This window comes from Apus apus, chromosome 11, assembly GCF_020740795.1.
Source record: "Apus apus isolate bApuApu2 chromosome 11, bApuApu2.pri.cur, whole genome shotgun sequence".
NCBI lineage: Eukaryota > Metazoa > Chordata > Aves > Apodiformes > Apodidae > Apus > Apus apus.
The window spans coordinates 10,851,170-10,865,691 of record NC_067292.1 but is presented as its reverse complement, the minus strand read 5'-3'; positions in this window follow the sequence as shown (position 1 = coordinate 10,865,691).

Here is a 14,522-nt window from a genome sequence, read left to right as displayed (position 1 = left end):
TTGGACAATAAAAATACTGCTATGGTTTATCAGAGTGTTAAAACCTCATTCACTGGATTTTTTTTTTCCCTTCTGAACTACTGCATTCAATATTATAAAGCAATCGTTTCACCTTTGTATTTTAATTAGGTGGTCTGATTTTGGAGAAAGCAAAACAGAATACTTGTGAGAAGTGAGTTGTGAGAAGAGAGTAGAAGTTATTGTTAGAAAAACAAAAATTGAGAGTAAATATTTTAATATTTTTTTTTCCTTACTTTTATGCAGCTGCAGAAAGTCCACCAAAATGGTTGTTCAGGAAGTGCAACATATGGCAAACTTAAAGAAAACCTGGACAAAGACAAGAAATACAAAATCCAGCTTTAACAAAGGGACAACAGTTGGAAACCAGGGAGCTTTTTCTTGTAATTATTTTTTATAATCCAGGAAAAAGTATTAACTGACAATGACATTGTGTCAAAAATCAAGGCTACTTCTGCTTCATCACCACACTTTCAGAGAATTTTCCAAACATAACCATCACTATTAAAATGGAAAAATGTAAATAACATCTGGCAAACCTTTAGATAGTAAGAAGCTCATTATTATTGTGCAAAAAAATTAATATTTTCCATTTCTTATACTTAATTCTGGTTCTGGAGCTTCTGCCTTTGTGCTAAAACTGCTAAAGCAGCCAGTATGCAACAGGGATGTAAAGACCTGAATTGCCCAGCTCAGCACTTTGCCTGCATGTGTGATGCTCACAAATACATCATGTGTAAGAAAAAGCATGTATTATTGCATAACATTCATAATTGCATCTCTCCCCGCAGGACTCCATCGAAACACGGCATGTTGTATCTTTATAAAAAATATTATGTGGAAGGAATTTAGAAAAGCAGACAGCTGGTAACAGGTAGCCATTGCCCATATAGGTACAATGCATTATGTATTTAATAACCTAAATTTTTCAGTAAACAGTGCAGATTTTTCGTAAACCTAAACAGGCAGTAACTACACATGCTTATACATAGCACAATCTTTACCTGCTCTTATAAAGATAAGCTATTAGTCCTAATTACAGATAGTTTCCATGTTTACAAATACTGTCTAAATATTCCTTCAGTTAAGACGTATTTAGAGTTCCTTGCTTTCCAGATTTGAAGTTATTTTAAAGTTGGAGAAAGGGAGGTTTCTGACCTAATCTTCCAGGGGAAGTGGGTGAGTTTGTTCTCTGAAAGTGCATTATCAGTGTGCTTCCTGGGGCAGAGGAACCAAAGAACAGGGTATGTGAAGGGCATCTTCCTGAATGGCTTCTCAAGACTGTGTTGGGGACATAATCTCTCATTTTGATAATGTACCAAAGTTCTATGCTATTTAGAATATGCTTGTGCAGGAAAATAAATAAATAAATAAATAAATAAATAAATGTAATTATTCTGGCTTCTGCAGATAAAATGGATCCTTCGGATTTGTGTGCAAAACCACAGAGACAAACTTTTCTATCCCCTGGTATAGGAAGGTTTCCTTAATTTTGGGAACAAGCTCTTGTTCAATGCTTACAGGAGGATTACCTCACAATTTTCCTTGTCATCGCTGTCTTCATTACCCCTGAGAAGGGGGACAACCCAAGCAGCACATTTGCGGTGGTCAAAATGGTGCTCTGTGCCTCTATGGCTGTTGTGATGCAGTTCCTTCAAACGCTTTGCTATCAAACACCTTTTAAATTGGTTTCTCTTTGAAAACTCTAGCTTGACCAGAAGGGAAAGCAAAGGAGGTGGTGAAGAAGAGACTAGAACGGAGATGCTGATGGTTAGAATTGTATTGATCCTATTGGTTTGTACTGATCCTGTCAAGGCTTCTCCCGACATTCAGTGGCAGCCTGTCTACCATACTGACTGCTCACCCATCCACCATTGCAGTGGACCAGATGCAGAGAGCTTGTGAAAGCATCTGATTTTACCTCAGTCAGTGCAGAAAAAAAAGCACTCATCCCCACAGTGCTGATCTAGAAGAACCGGTGTCAGTCTTGTCGGGAATTTTATCGCGTCGTGAATTTAAAAAAAAAAAAAATAAAAAGTCACTGCAACTTCTCAGACGAAAGCCAGGGGCGTCCACACCGGTGGGGGTTTCACGGGAGCCCGGCAACCCGGGGGTGGTTGGGAGCGCCAGGCTGGGAGCGCCCCGTCCTGCCCTGCCCTGCCCTGCCCCGGCGGGGCCCGCAGGGGGCGCTCTGAGGGGCGGCACGAGCCCCGCGCTTCCCGCCCAGCCCCGCGGCGCGCGCGGCGGGACGTGCTGGGGAGCGGGGGAAGCGCTGCGTGGGGAGAGCGGGGAGCGGCCCTGCGAGCAGCCAGCTGGCCGCAGTGGGGCGGAGGGGCCGCTCCCGGGGACAGAGCAGGGAGAACCCACCGGGGGGAACCCACACTGCAGCCCTGGGACGGCCCCGCGCCAGAGATGGCAGATCCTTCCTTCAGCAGCGCCTGCCCGGGGAGAAGCCCGCCCTGAAGCCAAGCGCGAGGAGAAGGGTGCAGAGACGAGCTGCTCCCGGCTGAGCACCTGCTGCCGTCCCGCTGGGCTCCTGGGCTGGGTGAGGAGTCGGGAAGGAAGGAGTGAAGTTCAGCCTGGGAAGAGGAGCTGGGGAGGGTAGGAAGGTGGTGTTTCAGTTCTGTTTCCCACCATCCGGATCTATTGTATTTCGCAATAACTTCGTTTCCCTCACGTCCAGTCTGATTAGCCCGTGCTGGGCCCTGGCAAATGCTCTCGCAGCCCTTCCCGGGCGCGGGGCGGCTGCAGGCCGCGGCCGCCTGCCCCATCCACCCGCCGGCGCTGCCGGGGGCGGCTGAGGGGCCGTGGCTAAAGGGGGAAAGTTAAAGGCAGTAACTGTGATACGTTTGTTTGAAATCTTATCCCTACCTGGATTATTATTGACTTTCAGTTCTGAAGTCAGTCTCTGGATACTTTGATCGCACATCCATAGTGCCAATATTTATTTCAGTGACGTGTCTGGGCCTCTGTACTCATTCAGTGCTCTTCTCAGCACACACCTGGAACCCTAAATATAGCCCTGTTCTGTCTGTGGGAATCACACTGTGTAGCTACAACAGACATGCTTTACTGTAGTAACCCCGTCTTTACTCTTGTGTAAGCACTTGGAAGAATCCGTATCTACAAATGCCCAATTTCTTTTATTCTGTCAAATTCTGTATCTGTCTCCTTGAAGGGAAAGGCATAAGTGAAACTGTACAGATAGTTGGGAAGGCTACAAAAAGAACTTGCTTCCATATAAACATTGTATTTGTATGACAAGGACTATATCTAAAACTAAAGGAAACTAATAAAATATTTAAAAAAAATTTTAACAGTGCTTTCAGGAGATATATACTGAATAAACATGACACCTCCAGTATACTATACTTCTAGACATAACTTTTCCTAAGATGCATTTAGTATCCCTAAAATTTATTCTCAATTACCATCTACTTGCATTAAATTTCTTCTAGTATCATACAGTTAATTTCTGGCTAGAAGCTCTGCTGATGCTACCTTTAATCCTTGTCAAACCACCTTTCCCAACATACTGAAAAGTGACTTGTTTTTTCCAGATAGCTTTCCCCTTTCCCCACCAATTTCACATCCTCCTATCTCCTTTCCTTAAGTAACCACAAAATTCAATCAAGAATGCTCAGTAAGCTTCTTGTCCATCAGTAATGACACTCCTGACTGGCTACTGAAGAGTACCAGTCTCATCCTTACACATTCGATTTGTGTAGCAGTTGTGATATTGATCTAACAGTCCACAAAAACACAGCTTTCAATAGTTACAATAATTGAACAAAACAGGTCCATTCTGAAATTATTAACACTATCACAGGGAGATTAATTTCCTTTTGATGTTCTTCTATCAGGAACTCCACTTTGATTCACTGATGTCACAGAACAAATTAGTGCAGTACCTAGCCAAGCAGCATGATATTAAAATCGGACATTATTCTGCCACTGATATCAAACAATAAAGTAGCAGATGGCTTTTTTAGAAATGGCTTTCATGTCAGAGTAAAAGGCTGCACAAACCAAAATTATTCCTTTTTCTGGTAGTTGTTCCTGTTTGGTTGCATATCTGGATCAAAATCTTCAATGTATGAAAGGACTATACTATACGATAGAAGGTCAAACATTCAGAAGATGAGAGATGACATAACCTTTTAAGTTTGGCTTTCGCTTCAAAGTGGCAACAAAACAAGAGTTGGTGAAAAACACTGACCAACTTCCATGAGCTTTTTTGCAAAATATTTGCCAAACATTCTATTTCAATAACATTGTCTTTTTGTTTACAAAATTTACTTACAACACATGCTACACTTGCTCTGAAAGGAATTATTCCTCCCCTAATAAGTTGAAAGCAAAGATACTTATATTGCCATCAAAACTGGGTTTGTAAAATCAAGCATTAGTGTTCCAACATCCTTCATTTCGACACTAAGTCTGAACCTGTTTCTCCAGTCAACTAAAGACAAATGTTACAGTTCTGTCATTTGTTTCAATGGGAGATATGATTCAGTGTCTTCCTTCAAAGGTGTCTTCCTTCAAAGGTGTCTTCCTAAACACTACCAATGTCATAAGGACACATTTCACCTCTCTCCATTCAGCACAGTTACTTTGTTCAGAAATTAAGTCATGGTATTTGAATACTCAGGCTTGAGGACAAGTTTCTTTGCTAAGGAACAGACCAAGCCATAGCTGACACATTTCCTCCTACCAACTGCTGGTAAGCACACATACTGTAATGGGGAGTAAAAGACCATTTTAAAAAACAATGGGTTTTGACTACTAAATTATTACTACTTTTAAATGAATGAATTAAACAAAGCACAAAGGTTTGTTTCATGTTGTATTCAACACTGAAAACAACAGGTAACTAAAAGCAGGTTTTATGCAGCTATTCTTGCCCTATTCAGCTATTCAGCAGGTGGGTGCAACACCAGCTACAGCAGAATCTTTGAATTTCAATTGCACAGATGAGGACAGTATTTGTAACACCTGTCCTGTTCATCAAGGTGTCAGTTCTATAGCTTTAGCTTCATATAATACAGTTTCCAGGGGCTTAGGAAAATGAACAAAATAGGGCCACTTACTTTGATCTCAGCCCATGGGAATGGGAAAGAAAGAGCTGCAAATACCTGCAAATTCAGTAAAAACAGGAGAGTCAAAATATAGAAACTTAGAAAATCCATAGAATTTCTAGAAAGGAATCATACTTCATTACTACTTAAAAAAACACCTCAACAGAGAAACACAAGATGCTGCTAAGTGGATTAGCTGCAATACAAATCCTATTGAATTAACAGACCTTCTAACAACTTGCAATTTGCTTTTCTCCATGGAGGATTGGTGATTAGTTTTGCATTAATTGCAGCAACCTGTTAATACTATCCCAGCCAGGTTCCACTGGCAACCAGAATCACTTTTTTCATTATCAGTTCTTATTAGTGGCTGTATGTATTTAGTGCTAATATATCAGCCAAACTGAGTTTTTCTTTCATGCTTATGAATATAGGATCTTTTGAAAGCTTGGACTACTTATGAAAGAGGTTTACAGGGGCTGGAGAGGATTAGCCATTGTTTGTACTATCTGTCTTTGAGAAAGTATCTGTATTTGTGTTTTTTCAGTCTTGTAAACTCTGTGCCATTATGTGACCTTTTAATATTCCCTCTTGTCAAAAAGGAGACACTTAAATTCATTTAAAAGAGTGAAAACATTAAAAGTTAATAATAATATGCATGGATTTTCTCCTTTGAGCAAAATGTTTAACAAATTCATACAATTTTTCATATATTCATCTCCAATTTTAGCAAAATCCTTTGAAGAAATAAGTATCCAGACACGCACAAAGGAAAAATTCTCAAGTTATTTTTCTGAGTTGCTCTATCCCTTTCTCTTCCAGCCCACTAAACACCCAAAAATTGTATTCACACTAATTATTAATGTAAAGTATGTTTACAATATATATAATGTTCAATATAAAAAAGCTAAACTAACAATGAGATCTCCAGTTTCCAGAGTTAAAAGATCTGTTTCTTTTCTATCAAATTAAACAAATTACCAGTAAAAATGTAGGCATAGAAAATTCATTCTGTATTCACTGCAATAGTGAAATACTTGGCTTTGCCAGCAACAGACCAAGTACTCTATTTGATGTAGAAAATGATGTGGTTTGCTTAGCTTGGAAATAGCCAGTGAAAAAGAGTGGAATCTTTCAAAACACAGAGAAGTACAACTTAGTGCTGTTTTCCCATAAAGCTGCAGAATGCAGGTCCCTTTCAGCTTTTAAAAGATTGAAGAATTACTTGGAGTAGAACAATAACATCAGAAGAATGGGAAGTGCACACTAGACAGCCATAAGAACTTCATTTGACTTGTATTGGCAATTGATTTAAATGGAATTGCAACTACCCATCAAGGTCAAGAGTGCTTTCTCGTCGTTAGGGACCTCTGTGTCAACTGTAAATGTACAATGGTCATCTATTTTTTACAAACAGGTTCAAATAATTATAAATCATGTTTTAGAATGATTGTTTTAATGTTCTAGGTATTGTGATTTTACCAAACAGTAATACTGCTAACTGAACAGTTTGCAATATATTCTTTGCTATACAAATTATTCCACAAAATAATATAATATCCTTTATCAGACACTACACAGCTTAACCAAAAGAGAGATCACATGAGGCACCTTCCATTTCAGTATAACAATGGTACTCTTAAGACAGCAATGTTGTGATTTCAGGACAACAAGGTCTTACAACAAGGTCTCGCTTAACATTAGGCAAATGTGAAACTAACACTTGAGTAAATCTTAGAATACCGGCCCCAGGCCAAAATCTCTGGAATATTCCAAAACATCTATAATAGATTCTTCTCCCTCTAAAGTTAAGGACAGCATATTTATTTGAATTTTGTATACTTAAAAAGAGTCCCTACTGTGACAATTGTAATTATTTTATTTCTCCAACAAAATGTGTGTTTATGGTGCTCTAAAGACAAATAAAAAGCACATCTGTGGTTTTGAGATTTTGATAACCTAGGTTCCTGACCTACAGAAGTGAGGGGTACCCTCTAAACCTAATTTCTTTATATTTCTAAGATATTACTGACATTAATTTCCATGTTAACTATGTTCAGCATGTATATATTGTTGCCTTATTTTATTTCTGAGGTAAATATATCTTGATGAAGAAGAGCCATAAGGTTAAAACCAGAAATAAAGAGGATCATGGTGAATTACAGTCCTCATAGGAATACTGTTATTAACTCTGTTATTCAGCTGCTTCGTCACTCACTGCATTCATGCCTTTGTATGATTGACTGATTTTGTAAAATCATCAAAATTAGCTTAAGAAACAGCAAAGTGTGACAAAGAGAAAACTACAGTAAAGATCAGAAGTAGAAGACTAGGTCTGTGTCTTAGTGAAGTAATATTCTTTGTATTGGCTGGTATTTTGTATTGGTGGTTCTTTACCAGATGCAGGACTCTACACTTGCCCTTGTTGTATTTCATTAAATTTCTCCCCACAGAATGGCAGCACAGCCTTCTGGTGTGTCAACCACTCCTCCCAGTTTATTGTAATCAGCAAACTTGCTGACAGTGCAGTGTTCCCTCATCCAGGTCGTTGATGAATATATTGAATAGTACTGGTCCCTCATCCTGTCACTGTGAACTACTGAAAAGAGTCTGGCCCCATCCTCCTTGCGCCCATCATTTAGATACTTGTAGGCATTAACAAGGTGTCCCCTCAGCCTTCTCTTCTCCAGGCTAAAGAGTTCCAACTCTCTTAGCCTTTCCTCACAAGGGAGATGCTCCAGTTCCCCAGTCACCTTTGTTGCCCTCTGCTGGACTCTCTCTAGTGTTTCCCTGACTTTCTTGAACTGAGGAGCCCAGAAATGGACGAGGTATTCCAGAACTATCAGGTTGCCTAAACATGACTTCCCCTTGGTAAAACCATGTTGACTTCTCCTCATGACCTTCTTATCCCTGATGTGCCTAGAGACAGCACCAAGGATAAGCAGTTCCTTCACCTTTCCAGGGCTGGAGGTGAGGCTGACCGGTCTATAGTTACCCGGGCCCTCCTTCTTATCCTTTTTGAAGACTGGAATGACATTTCCTTTCCTCCAGTCCTCAGGTACCTCTCTTTCTTTCAAATCATTTTTTTTAACTGATGTACAACTGCATCACTAACATTTTCCTGAATTCGTTAGTGTAATTACTTGGGGTGTTGTTTTTCACCATCATTAAATTATATAACCGATATCTCTCAACTTCTAGCTCAAACTTGTGTTAGTCCAGACTCAGGTCAGCAGTACCTGAGAAGCAGTGCACCCCAGGTGGCAAGATCATTGTGCAGTGTTACTACACACTATCTGCTTCCCAGACAGGAATTGTTTTAGAAGTTTGTAAAAACAAATGTTTTTAACCTTTTCTTCTAGTGCCTCCCATTTTGACTAATTAGCTACTAATAATTTAGTAACCTAATAGTAACTGACATCATAGAAATACATAATAAACCTGTCCTGAAAACTGACATAAGCAATATTATATGACCCAATATACTGGTTTTCATACAACTGTTTCATTACCTGCAAGTTTCTTGGTAATGAATATGCTATTAAAAGGGGTTTTTTTTAATTTTCATGTCTCTCATGTTGTAATTCTTCAATAAATGTATCTGACTTCCAACATAAATAAGTTTCATTATTCCTCATTATTAAAAGAAACAAACACATTCTCTTTCTCTAAAAGGGTGTCATATAATTAGATGACCTTCCTACATAAAATGATGAATGAAAAAGGACCTGACAACTTTCAGGAAAATATTTAATCAGACATTAGGACACTGAATGTTAGTTAGTCAAGACACAAGATATTATTGTACTAGCAAATGCTTTCAGAAACAGTCTTTTAAGGTACGAGAGATCAAAACAGACTTCAGTTTTACTACACCATTAGACAAATCCCAGCTTTCCAACAATTCATCACCAATGTCTTCATTTGGTTTCTTTAAACATGCTTTTAAAACATACTTGATAACTAGTAAAAATTGTATACAATGCAAATGACATTTCAAGTAAGTTTTATTGACTTAATGCTCTGGTAATAAAATTAGAACAATCAGTATTATTTTGATATTATGCAAATTTTACTTTCACCTTCAATGGACTTGGTGTGTGGCAGAATTGAATGTAATGCTGCTGCCACCTCAAGGTCACTACTGAAAAGTGTGATGGTTCATTTTGGTCTACTGATACTTAGTAGCAAGACTCAGTAGCTAGGACTGAACAGACTCCTTGGTTTCATGCACCTGTTCAATGCTCATTGTGTGCAGATTCCACACACATATTTGCAAAGAAAATACAATTTTGCATCTCTGTATACATGGAAGTGCATGCACATGCACCTGCAAACCTGCACACATGCATAGTGCTAAGTGATAGAGAAGAAAATCTTTGGATATTGAGGAATGTTCATAAAATGACACAAACCGTGAGGTCCTAATTTTACACTAACTCATTAACAAGAATTTAACTTAGTAAAATTAAAAAGGGAATTTAAAGTTTTATCCAGGACCTTTCCAGGGTGTGTGCTGTTGCTTTTTTTAAAACTTTCAGATGAAAATCACAGTAGGATGCAGAACTGCAGTTTGTTGCAGTTATGTTAGTTTAACATATATTGAGGGAACAGGTGCACAGATAGGAAAGTTGTGTAAATTTTCTCACTTAAGATTTTGGAGGACAAATCAATATTTTAATGAAGAAAACTGAAACAATGTATTTCTTTGGTACTATGAAACATCTGCATTGTTGTCTTTTAATGGATGTTCAGAAATTCTATTAATTTGTACTTCTAAAAGTACAGAGTCTAAAATTACAGCTTCCTGCTGAAGACCCATCTCAAGCACCTGAGCTCAGATTTAAAAGCCCTGCCTAATCCTATTTGGCAAAAAAACAGATTGTGCTTCAAGTAAAAAATTTGCCAGAGGAGGTCAATCTATAGAACGTAAGGGAAGCTGCCAGGACCAGCCAGCTCATTCACTGAAGGGCAGAGAACTGGTCCACAGTTCCTTTTAATGATAGGGGAAGTACTCTAAAGTACTTTTTAAAATTTAAGTTACCCGGTTTCTATGCTGAGCAGGAAACCTTAATGTCTTTAGTTCTGGCCTATATTGGTAACTGATACTGAAATGAAGTCACAGATACACCAGTGTGTCACACCTGACTGGATTTCAAAACTCTGTTATTTTATTCCTGAGTAGCTAGCATATAGTACATACTCTAGGAGTTCTTTCTTGCACCAGAAATCAGTACCTTTTAGTCAATAATCACTGATTGAACAAGGATGAAAAGTAATTTAACCACAACTGTAAAAAAAATTAGCAATTGAAAAAATTCTAAGAATATTAGCTATATTAGAACCCCAGAGAGTCCAATTCTTTGTAGGGGATCTACTTTTACAGGTGAAATATTAACTTATGTAATGTAGGATCTGATTCCAGGTTTACTGCAGCTTATCATTCACAAATTAATTGTCTTGAAGGTGTAAAACACACACAAAAAACAGTCACCGAGGCATATATGAATAGCAAAAGTAACTGGCATTAGTATTTATCTACTATAATGCTACAATTCATGTATAGCTAATTTATCTTAAGAATGCAAAGGACACTTCTGTATTTTCACTGACATTAGCAAGAAGAAAAAAAGTGGTATTTTGCTGTAATTGTTGTAGGAGTCTTTTGTGCATATGACTCTCCTTGCTACCACTGCCAGTAATAAATCACATACTACACTCCCTTCACTGGAATACATACCTACAAAAGTTTGGAGAAAGAGCTGGCAAAAATATCAGTATCTATGCAAAGGGAAAATAATAATGGACATTAAAATATAGTACATCATGTGGCATGAGCTGCCTTGATTTTTTTTGTATAGTTAATAATTTTTGTCCCTATTCTAAGTGAAGTTTACCCATGACCAATTCAGCAGTAAAAACCAATCCAATCTTTCCTTATAATTTTCAGTAATTTGAAACAGATCTGTCCCTAGTACATGTATACAGACCTGTCCACACTGCCTTTTTATTAATAGAGGCATAAGAAAACTTCCTATTGTAATGGCTAGAAGAAACCCAGGATCATAAAATGACAGAGTTATATATACAAAAAAACCCAACAGATTATTTAATTTTTTATAAACCTTGCTCTCCTGTTTCTTCATTGCTCTAGTCCTATTCAAACTCAACTATAGCTCAAATTTATCCTCTACTGCTTCACACTCACTGCAGACCTTCCAGTGAGAGACAAATGTCTATTATGATACTTGGACCAAGTCTGTAAAAGCCATCTACTAACATGCTAATAATAGAACAAATGCTGTTAAATAATTTCTAAATTGCAATTATGTATTTTATGTATATACTTGCACACTTAAAATTGGATTTACATATTGTTTAGAGGTGGCCCTGAATCATAGGGTTTAATCTGGAGTCAAGCCTATACTTGTGGACCCATAAAGCTAGGGATGGAAGGGATTGAATACAGGGATTTTTGGTCTTATATCCTGTACAAAGTAAAGTACATGGGATTTTAGGAGACAGAGTAAGTCATATAAGAAAGAAAAGTCAAGGAGATTTAACTCACATAAAAGTATACATAAAGTATAGAGTGAAAAAAATCTCATCATTTGCTAACATCATTAAAAAGTACAAGGTCTAAAGAAATACAAGATTCACTGGTTTGCAGTGTTAGCAGTACTAAAATAATTAAAAGACAGATCAAGGAAAAACAAAACAAATAATAAGAAGTTAAAATGCCATGGCTAGTCTCTCAATATATGACACATATCAGATTTACAGCATTTTAGCCAATACTAATAATTTAGATTTAGTAAACATATTAACCATCTTCTCAAAAAATAGGGGATAGGTATCTAAATTAAATTACTATAAATCAGCCCCTAGATGTCATTGTTGCAGCTGAAATATCACTTAATACAGCACTTTCCTTATTCTGCACTAGGAAAGGATATGTAAAGCAAAATAAGCCTTCTAAGTGATATAAATTCTGCTCAGTTTTAATTCCTCAACGTCTAAGCACAAAGACCTCTGATGCTGTAACAAAAAGAAAACTTAACTACACAAAAGGGTTGTATATGACACTGAGGTTCTGACAGCTGGTAAGCACAACCACCCCAAAGGACACTGCAATCTAAGCCTCAGTGTAAAACATCACATACCCCTTCCACAAGGGAAGATACTTTGTAACTCACATCAATTCGCCTCAAAACCAAAAACATTGACATTTCATACAGTTAACACATTTCTAAAGCTATCCTGAACAGCCGTTCATGTTGCCTCTAGGCAAAAAAAATCATTATTGGTTTTTAAATTTTACAGAGTTTCTTGGGGTTTTTTTTCTACAGTATTTTGCAGCAACAAGTTCCAGAAGTTGATCACACATATATAAGAAAAAAAAAATCTAAAACTTCTTGCATCTGTTTTGAAAATACAACCATTCAGTTTCTCTGAGTATCTAGTTAGTCTAACAACAGGAGAAGCATATTTAACACGTAGTTTATTTTCATTATACAATTTGTTATCCTTATATATTTGTCATGTTCTATTGTATTGTCTTTCCAGATGAAGCAGTGCAGTCTTCATGCTTCCCAGTGTAATTTTCCAGTACTTTTAATAATTCTTAATCCATCTGCAATGTTTTCTCTCAGAATATAATACAGTCCTGTCTCATAAATTAATAACACAGCATCATTTTTTCCTATACAATGTTCCTACCACTCTTCTCTTAAACTTTATTTTCATAGATGATACACCAGGTTTGCAAACTTCTATATTTAAAGGGCTAAAATGTGCCCTGTGTAAGGCTCCATTTCACAGTACGAACTCCCAGCGTGCCAGCCTAGTAAATCAAAGTACCCAATACTTATGCACCTATGTAAATATATGCAAATTCTTCCAGCATTTGCTGAGAAACTCCCAAAAGTTTATTTTTTATGTGATAATCAACTGTATTTTATGCTCTCTACACTTTTTTTTTTCCAGACAGAACAGCAATGAGCAGATAAAACCAGTATGCAGGTACACATAGTATGAAACAAATTCTGTAACCAAAAAAGAATGAGAAAAATAAGTCCAGGGTCAAGTATTCCAGTTAGTCTATAATAATGGCAGAAAAATTCCAAGTTGCCAAGAGCATTGCCACGCTATTGCAAATTTACTTTTTTATGGAGGGTCTATCTCATGATAGATAAAGGCCACCTCCAGGCTGCCAACTAAAACTGGAGCGAAATAGAAAAGCAAACCTACCCCTTTAGGTGGCACTCAAAGTGCTCACACAGTACTCTTGGTCACTGTTCACCCAGGAAGAGGTGCACAAGCCAACACCTCCGTTCCAACCAGTTCTCCATGCAAGATTCACTTCTGTTGTACATACAGCTATGAAGCAGTTTATTTAATCTCCTCAGAAGATTCAGGGACCCCATTTATATAATACATTATAATAATGGGAAAATTATAAAGCTTTTGGAATGGTTTTGGAACAGCCAGGCACAAAAATGTAGAAAACTCATGGGCTAAATTGAATTTTTTATTGACAACTATATAACTCATTGCTGTACAAGTCATTAATGAAACTAAGCCTGATCATTAATCTTGATGACTGAAAACAGTTTGAGACTGAGGCCACAAAGAATAAACAGACACCTTATAGGCAAGTTGCTACATGTAGATTTCTCTCATTTTGAAAGTGTACACAAAAAAAGTGTTTATACTCTGCATGTATTTACTTCAAGATAACATCTTTGATGACATAGCTCTAAATTTATTTGGTGCTTCCAGACTATGTTTTACTCTTTAATTAAGCTTATAATGTTTACCATAAAACTCAGCCCACTAACATACATACTCAAAGTCATTACAAAGCAACTTCATATAAACTTTTACAAAAGTTTATTTTGAAGGCTGCTTAAAGGAGCTGAGAATGTTTAGTTTGAGAAAGAGGAGGCTGAGGGGAGACCTCATCAATCTCTACAACTACCTGAAAGGTCATTGTAGAGAGTTTGGTGCTGGTCTCTTTTCACAGGGAGTTAGCAACAGAACAAAAGGGAATGGCTTCAAGCTGCAACAGGGGAGGTTTAGACTGGACATTAGGGAAAATTTCTTCACAGAGAGAGTGGTTAGACACTGGAACAGGCTGCCCAGGGAGGTGGTTGAGTCACCATCCCTGGATGTGTTTAAGAGTCATTTGGATGTGGTGTTGGTGGATATGGTTTAGGGGATAACTTTGTAGAGCAGGGATGATGGTTGGACTCAGTGATCCCGGGGGTCTTTTCCAACCTGAATAGTTCTATGAAAAACATCAACATTCTGAACATATTATGCTCAATGCAAGTGTGCCATCTCTACAACTCAGGGATAGTTGTCTTATCCAAATTTACTTTGCTTTCAGGTCTCCCTCAACTTAAAAACAGTGAAAATGAAAAA